This window comes from Myotis daubentonii, chromosome 2 (assembly GCF_963259705.1).
Source record: "Myotis daubentonii chromosome 2, mMyoDau2.1, whole genome shotgun sequence".
Classification (NCBI taxonomy): Eukaryota; Metazoa; Chordata; class Mammalia; order Chiroptera; family Vespertilionidae; genus Myotis; species Myotis daubentonii.
In genome coordinates, this window is record NC_081841.1 from 101,115,441 (window position 1) to 101,123,875 (window position 8,435).

Sequence of the window (8,435 nt, forward strand, 5' to 3'; positions counted from 1 at the left end):
AATGGTGTGTGACCAGCTGCAAACAGCCATTATCCCCTCACCCAGGCTGGCCAGGCACCCCAGTGGGGACCCCCACCCTGATCCAGGACACCCTTCAGGGCAAACCAGCCAGCCCCACCCATGCACCAGGCCTCTACCCTATATAGTAAAAGGGTAATATGCCTCCCAGCACCGGGATCAGCGGAGCCGAAGGCCTCCCGGCACTGGGATCAGCGTGACAGGGGGCAGTGCCCAAACCCCCTGATCTCCCTGCAGCTCTGTGTGTGACAGGGGGCGGGGCCACAACCTCCCTATCCGCCCTGCTCTGTTTGTGACAGGGAAAGGCGCCCCAACCTTCTGATCAGCCCTGCTCTGTGCCTGATACGGGGGAGCTCCCCAACCTCTGATTGCCCTGCGGCTGTGTGTGTGACAGAGTACGGCACCCCAACCCCCTGATCGGCCCTGCTCTGTGTGTGACAGGGGGCAGTGCCCCAACCCCCGGATTGGCCCTGATCTGTGCGTGACAGGGGGTGGCGCCACAACCTCCCCATCGACCCTGCCTTGAGTGTGACAGGGGGCGGTGCCCCAACCCCCCAATCGGCCCTACCCTGAGCGTGACTGGGGGTGGCATTGCAACCTCCCGATCTGCCCTGCTCTGTGCATGACAGGGGGCGGCGCCCCAACACCCCAATCGGCCCTGCTCTAAGCCTGACCAGGTGCTGCACCTAGGGATTGGGCCTGCCATCTGCCACCCGGGAGCAGGCCTAAGCCAGCAGGGCGTTATCTCCCGAGGGGTCCCAGATTGCGAGAGGGCACAGGCCAGGCTGAGGGACTCCCCCTTCCCCCCGAGTGCACAAATTTTTGTGCACCGGGCTTCTAGTATATTACTAATGCCCTTAACCATCACAACAACCCCATGAGATAGTTACTCCTACTATTCCAATTTTACAGATGAGGAAAATGAGGCACCAGAGAGTAAAGCAGCTTGCCCCATTGCAGATTTGGGTACAGAAGCCAGACTGCATGGCTACAGAGTCAGTTCTCTTAACCATTCTGCTATAAATGTATCGAACACTCATTGTTCCATTTAGTTAATTAACACTTACCCTTCAATCCAACGCAGACCAACTTCAACCCCTATCTCACCACCAAAACTACTTTTATGGTAGTGTCAAAAATGACTTGTATATTGATGAATCGTGTGTTCTCAATGGAGTGATATCACCCACAGAGGCCAAAAATTGGTTCTGAAGGGGCTAAAAAATTCTTAGGTATTTAGTGGCTTATGGCCCTCTAAAATGCCACCATACATAAACAAATATTCAGTATATCTGTGGTATTAATATTTCATAAGGGTGGACAACTACGGACAAAAGTTCTAAAAATGATCCCCGATTTGGGGATCTTTCTCTAGACTCCCATATCTACCTGCCCACTAGTTATGCTCACTTATATTTTTGAGACAGCACATGCTTGACATGTCCAAAATGAAGCTCTTACTTTTTTCTCCTAAACCTGGTCCTCTCAGGTCTTCCCCATCTCAATAAGTGGCAACATCCTTAAGAGTCCTCTTGACTCCTTCCTTTTCTTTACTTGCCATCCAACTATTAGCAAGTCCCAAATGTCTGTCGGTCTGTCTATCTATCTATCTATCTATCTATCTATCTATCTATCTATCTATCATCTATCTATCTATCTATCTATCTATCTATCTATCTAATCTCAGTCTTGCCTCATACAATCCATTCTAAACATTGCAGCCAGCATATTCTTTTTAAAGCTTAAATAATATCTGGTCAGTCCCCCTACTCACAACTTTTCAATAGCATTTTATTCTAAAAATAAAATCCAATCCTCTTACTATAGTCTAACAGGCCCTATATAATCTGCTTCTGCCAACCTTTTTGTCTTCATGACACACAACTTTCTCTCTTACTCACGTCACTCCTATCATAAAAGCCTTCTTTCTGCTCCTTGGTTCCCAGCTTAAGGCCTTTGCACTCATGGTCCATCTGTGGTGCACTCTGTTCCTCTACCTTAGCCTCTTTTGCTCCTCATCATTCAGGCCTCAATAAGCATCATCGCCTCAGAGAGTCCTTGGCCATCCACCCAATCTAAAGTAATCTCCCTGTTCCACTTTCCATCGCATTGCCCTGTTTTCTGTCCTTCACAGTGCTCTCACGTCTCCTGTGAGTTCCCTACCTCCATCTTTCCCATCCCTCCAAATGAAGGTGCTCTCTCATCTGACCCCATGACCACAGTGTGTTGGTCCAGGATGGACCCTTGACCTAGATGGACCAGAGTCCTTCCTAGAATTTATAGAACTGGAATTGAGAAACACAGTCAATTTTTCTTTACTGACAGGAATTATCTGATATCAAATTGATATCAAATTGAGCAACTGCTAGTGGCCATGTTTCTAGTCATGTGTAGGAGATGACCATAAGAACAAATGACACATGATGAAGGGGAGAAAGAAAAAGTTATTTTTGGAAGCATTTTTGTTTTTGTTGTTCTGGTTGTTTCTAAGGTCTAAATTACATTCTGGATGCTTACAGAGTTAGTTGAAAAACTTTTTGCAAAATATTTTCTTTTTTTTTTTCCTGCAACAATATTTTCTTTGAAAAGTTTAAAAGGCCTGAGTGTTGATTGATTTAACTTGTTTTTTATTGTGTCTAGCACTGCACTCAGATGTAACACTTTTGATGATAAAGATAATGAACATTCCACCTTAGAATGGGAGGTTAGATACTTCACATTTAAAGCACACTTTGATACTGAGATCAATGAATTAAAAGTTGTAGAGACAGCCTGGCCTGTGTCGTTCAGTGGTCGAGCGTCAACCTATGAACCAGGAGGTCATGGTTTGATTCCCAATCAGGGCACATGCCCAGATTGCAGGTTCAATCCCCAGTAGGGGGCGTGCAGGAGGCAGCAGATCAATGATTCTCTCTCATCATTGATGTTTCTATTCCTCTCTCCCTCTTCCTTCCTTTCTGAAACCAATAAAAACATATTTAATAAAAAAAAATTGTAGAGACAAGACGTAATCAATTCTGAGAAGACCCACTTGGGCCTTCTATCAGGAAGCATTGAATCCTTGTGCACGCTACAAAAAGTACACATTCAGAGGCAAGATGTTGAATGTTTTAAAATGTCAGCCTCCCCTTTATTATTATTAAAGTCCATTTCAACCTTTATAGAAATTAACCTGGTTAAACACATTCTAATTAAATATAATCATGCAAACTATGTGTTGGACACTAGCAGACACAGCGATGAGTAAGTCAGAATCTCGGTCATTAAGGCTTTTATTAAAGGACTAGAGGCCTGGTGCATGAGTCCTTTAATAAAGGGAGGGTGGGGGTCCCTCAGCCCGGTCTGCGCTTTCTCGCAGTCCGGAAGCCATCCGTGGGACATCCTTAGCGTTGCTGTGGAGGCCGGAGAGTATCCTGCCACTGCTGCTGTGCTCACCAGCCATGAGCTGTGAGCTCGGCTTCTGGCTGAGTGGCACTCCCCCTGTGGGAGCGCACTGACCACCAGGGGACAGCTCCTGCATTGAGCATCTGCCCCCTGGTGGTCAGTGCATGTCATAGTGACCGGTCATTCTGCCATTTGGTCAATTCGCATATTACCCTTTAATTTTATAGGATAGTTTTTTTTAAGTGCATAAAATAAGTGACTAAAAATACAAGGTAAAGGGGATGTTTTTATGTAAGTTGAAAATAAAGGACAAAGGTGCCAGGGATGGGGTAGGAGGTCATGCTAAAGAAAGGTCATATTCAGTTTTATGAACCAAGAAGGGCTTCATAGTCAAGTTAGGCATTTGAGCTGCACCTTAGGGAAGGGGAGGAATGCCAAGGTCAGAGATGGTATGAGGAAGCACCCAGCCCAGACAAGGCATATTTGGCTATGTGAAGGACAATGAGCAGCTAATGAAGGCCTGGACTTGTAGGGTTAGCAGTGAAACAACAGAATGTCTGTTTACTGGCATTGCTATTCACAGAATTGCATAGCATGGTATGTTCGGTTTCAGAAATTTTCAGTTTGACATGACAGTCGATTATCCCCTTAGTCTGACCAGGTGGCAGATGAAATGTGGGACTGGTGTTTGGAAGCATGTTATGACTGGAGATGTTAAATTTAGAATGTAAATAAAATCACATTTTATGAAAAGACACTTGAAAACCATTTGTGCATTGTTTGGAACATGGACCTATGAAGGTCATAGACTCTATAATGTCACTGGTGCTCATCACGGAGCAAAGAGATTTGTGATATCAGTATGATTGGAGGTTGAAAATTAAACTGGAATGTCCATTTCCTTGATATGTTCAGTTCATTCAAATAACAAGTCTCAGCCCTCATGCTTTGATCTATGGGAAGTCCATTCCTCAAGTTTTTGGAATACTAACATGTTTCATGAGTCCTTCCTAGCTCACTGCTTTGGTTCCACTTCTTACCTTTCATAATTGAATCTCTGGCTGCTGCTCTTTGCTTTCACCATGGGAACATGGATACAGGCTCCACAGAAAAGACTAGGTTGATAGCGTCAATATAACATAAGGAAATTACCATGCAGAAAAGAAAAACCCAAAATTTATATTAGATATTATTGCTCTTAACACATTAGCCAAGCTCCCCTGTAAGGGGCGCTAGTGACTATCTCTTTCTTAGCTCTCCATCTTGATGCTGTGTTAAGGGGCCAGCTTACCTCATAATAACATATTTCCCCAACCAGAAGTCCAGACCTCTAGCTTTCACCCTAGCTTCAGAGAGGAAAGTAGGCTTTTCTCTTTCTCAATTTAAAGCTGGCTTCCTTTCCTGCCCCAGGATTACTGACAGGAAGAACATTGTTAGTTTGACTACAGGAATCATTTCACTATGTATATGTATAGCAAAACATCATGTTGTACAATTAACATTCAGAAAGGAATAGCATTTTTATGCACCAATAATGAACTCTCAGAAAGAGAAACTAAAAAAACAACACCAACCATTTATCACTGCAATGGAAGAATTAACCATGTTCATTAATATGGAAGAATTAACATCATTAAAATGTCCATACTACCCAAAGCAATCTATAGATTCAATGCAATCCCCATTAAAATACCAATGGTATATTTCACAGATCTAGAACAAATAGTCCAAAACTTTATATGGAACCAAAAAAGATCCTGAATAGCCTCAGAAGTCTTGAGAGACAAGAACAAAGTTAGACGGATATCAAACTATGCTATAAAGCCATTATAACTAAAACAGCCTGGTACTAGCACAAGAACAGGCATATATATAAATGGAACAGAACAGAGAACCCAGAAATCAACCCACGCCATTATGGTCAATTGATATTTGACAAAGGAAGCAAGAGCATACAATGGAATAAAGACAGTCTCTTCAATAAATGGTGTTAGGAAATTTGGACAAATACATGCAAAAAAGAAAAAAGAAAGAAAGACAGAAAAGAAGCTAGACCACCAACTTCTACCATACACAAGAATAAATTCAAAATGGATAAAAGACTTAAATGAAAGTTGTGAAATCATAAAAATCTTAGAAGAAAACATAGTCAGTAAAGTCTCAGACATCTCACATAGCAATATTTTCCCTGATACATCTTCTAGGTCAAGGTAAACAAACAAACAAAAAGTAAACAAATGGCACTATATCAAACTAAAAAAGTTTCTGTACAGAAAAATAAACCATCAACAAAATGAAAAGAGAACCCATTATATGGGAGAATATATTTGCCAATGATACATCTGATAAGGGGTTAATTGCCAAAATATATAAAGAACTTATACAACTAAACACCAGGAAGACAAGCAATCCAATTTAAAAACGGGCAAAGGACCTCAATAGACACTTCTCCAAAGAGGACATACAGATGGGTAATAGACATATGAAAAAATGTTCAATGTCACTAATCATCAGAGAGATGCAAATTAAAACTATAATGAGTTATCACCTCATCCCTGCCAGAATGGCTAATATCAATAAATCAACAAACAAAAAGTGTTGGTGAGGATGTGGAGAAAAGGGAACCCTAGTATACTGCTGGTGGGAATGCAGACTGGTGCAGCCACTATGGAAAACAGTATGGAGTTTCTTCAAAAAATTAAAAATGGAACTGCCATTTGACCCAATGATCCCACTTCTGGGAATATATCCTATGAATCCTGAAACACCAATAAGAAAGAATACATGTACCCCTGTTCATAGCAGCATTATTTACAGTAGCTAAGATCTAGAAGTAGCCCAAGTGCCCATCAGTAGATGAGTGGATAAAAAAGGCAGTGGTACATTCATACAATGGAATACTGTGCACCTGTAAAAACGAAGGAAGTTTTACCCTTTGAGATAGCATGGATAGACCTGGAGATTATTATGCTAAGTGATGTAAGCCAGTTAGAAAAAGACAAATATCACATGATCTCACTTATATGTGGAATCTAATGAACAAAATGAACTGATGAACAAAATAGGTCCAGAGGCATGGATGCATGGAAAAGACTGACAGATCTCAGATGGGAGAGGGGTAAGGGGGTATGGGAAGAGATTAATCAAAGAACACATATGCATATATGCATAGCCCATGGGTATAGATAATGTAATAGAAGCCTGGGGTGGGGTAGGGGCTGGGTGGAAGGGGTCATGGAGGGGTGATGGATTGGGGACAGCTGTAATACTGTCAACAAGAGAAAAACACACACACACAAAAGAACCATCATGTTGTACATCTTAAATCTATATAATTTTTACTTTTAAAAAACTCAGTTTCTTCAGGGGGAATGCTTACTTTCACCCACAGAATGGATTGGGTCAAAACAGTAGTCAAAAGTACATTTAAGGAAATCTGGGCCCAGTTGGTGTGGCTCAGTGATTGAGCTTTGACCCAGGAACCAAGAGGTCGCTGGTTCAATTCTGGGTCAGGGCACATGCCTGGGTTTGATCCCCAGTAGAGGTCGTGCAGGAGGCAGATCAATGATGCTCCTCTCTCATCGATGTTTCTATCTCTCTATTCCTCTCCCTTCCTCTCTCTCTCTAAAATAAATAAATAAATAAATAAATAAATAAATAAATACATACATACATATTAAAAAAGAAAGATGTCTGGGACCTTCAGGGTTTGGGAATATCACATGCAGATGGTGCAGAAGATGGGTGATAGGGTGGGGGCACACAGTGCAGGGCCAAGCCCAGTTCTATGCGTCTTTACAACTTTTCCTCCAGTGTGGTGGCTTGGTTTCTCAAGATCTATGCATAAGTACGTGGACCAAAACCCTACATCCCTCAAGAAACACAAAATGTATTTTTCAGAAAGGGTATATTCTAAATCCCTATTTAGGAAAAATGTTATTCTTAATGCAAAGGAAACACTCCTGCTAGACAATTACCCAATTTATATGACTGAATAGAAACATATAACATCTCATTAATGTAAGCTTACTTTTTGTTGGGCACCTACTGTAAGCGAGGGCCTTTTATATCTCCCTTTTGCAAAGAAAGGAACTGAGGGTCACATTGCTAATAAATGGCAAAGCAGGATTCACAATCAGGCCCACCTAACCAGTCAGTGTACTTAAACACTAACTTAGATTTCATGTACTAGGTAAAAACAACTTCATTGAAACAAGTGGTGAACTCACTATTTTCTACAAAGAAATTTATGTGAGAACACTTATGAGAATTTTTCATAAAATGGCATCATTGTCATCATCTGTACATGAATCTTTTTGAAATAAACACGTTTACTCATTAATTCAACAATGTTTCCTGTGTACCACAATCCAGGCATTATAGGAGATGCAAATATGCAAATATTACAGAAGATGCAAATATGACTTCCTATAGGAATTTATAATCTATCGAGAGAGAGGAAATAAAAGACAAACAGAATTTGACGAATACCTCATGAAGGTGAAAAAAGTGTTAGGGATTTTAAAAGTGGGAGAGATTATAAGTGCTGTGGGCAGTGGAGAGCATTATTGCAAACAATAGCAACTCTAAGAGAAATACAAATATAAAATTAATATAAAATAAAAAAATAGACATCTAATTAAGAATGTTAAGACCAAATAAGGGATTATTGTCAACATATCGGGACTCCTCCAGCTGACACCTTCCCTACCTTAAAATTATTAATAAATTAGTTCCCATGGATTTAGATCCACTGCTGTAATCATGGCTACAAACTGCTGTGTTTACAGGCAGATGTGCAGGTCATACTCAAAATAACGTCCCCTCTGAACGGATGGGAAGCATTTGGAGGGTCAACTGTCACATGAGTAACACTAGTTAGGATTAGCGTGGACACTGGTCAGTGGTTCACTTTTACTGATGTTTGTAATGTGTATCAGTATGTTGATATCATTCTGCAGCCCTTATTAGACAGTGAACGACAAGAATACATCAAGTGATAGTCCCTGAGCTATTTACAAATATACTGCCTT